Genomic DNA, 889 nt, shown 5'->3' on the forward strand with positions numbered 1-889 from the left:
TATTTTACTGTATAAAGACAATTTTCAAAAGCACCAAGAGAATGATATTTACCTCCGCCTTAGCGAAAGCGGAGGTATTGTTTTCAGTTGTGTTTGTTTGTTTGTCCATGGACAAGATATCTCAAGAACCACTGGATGGATTTGGATGAAAATTTCAGGGATGTTTGGCCTCATGACTGGCACGAACTGATTAGATTTTGGGATTGATCTGGCACTGAACAAGGATTCTGGATTATTTTTCCAGTTTTTTTTTACTTAATTTATGAAAGCTATCAGGTTCATTTTAAGTATTCTCATTTGTGAGAGCAGTCGAGTTTATTTCAGATATTTCCATTTTAAAAATCATCTCTGGCTAATCATTGAGAGAAAGTTAGTGTTACTTTGTTTCTCAATGTTTTCATAGGTATAAGTGAAGCTAACTAAAATATTATTGTGAACTTCTCTCAACTTTTCTCATTATTTAACACAATTTTTACTTGGAAACGCCAACACAAACTTTCTTATGTTTGTATTTAATAACAGAAATAAAATCACATCTCAGTGGGCAGGAAATCATTATTGAAATAATTGTGAATTGTCTCAGGTCCTGTTTGTATTGTTGTCAAGGTTATAGTGTTATTTATATAAATAATACTGTTAACTGGCTTTGTTTTAATTTCATTTGGTCTTTTGGAGGCTGTGTATTTCTTAACTTCTTAGTTTCATGTTTTTAACGAGGAACCAGTGTTGTTTGTCTTAATATTTAATATTTTTATATCTTCTGTCTATCGTCCGCACAGCACCTCAATCTTAAATCTGAACTCTGGAATCTTTATTTCACCTTTAAATTTTACATACCCCCCCACCACACACACACACACACATATATATATATATATATATATATATA

The 889-nt window shown here is 31.6% G+C and overlaps 1 protein-coding gene across 1 annotated transcript in view; it reads left to right on the top strand.

Annotated features, from left to right (window-relative positions):
- The window catches only part of LOC106870028 (cilia- and flagella-associated protein 221), a 27,044-nt gene that overhangs the window by 25,972 nt on the left and 183 nt on the right, over positions 1 to 889 (top strand). The gene's annotated exons all lie outside the window — the stretch shown is intronic.

Source organism: Octopus bimaculoides, chromosome 18, assembly GCF_001194135.2.
Source record: "Octopus bimaculoides isolate UCB-OBI-ISO-001 chromosome 18, ASM119413v2, whole genome shotgun sequence".
Lineage (NCBI taxonomy): Eukaryota > Metazoa > Mollusca > Cephalopoda > Octopoda > Octopodidae > Octopus > Octopus bimaculoides.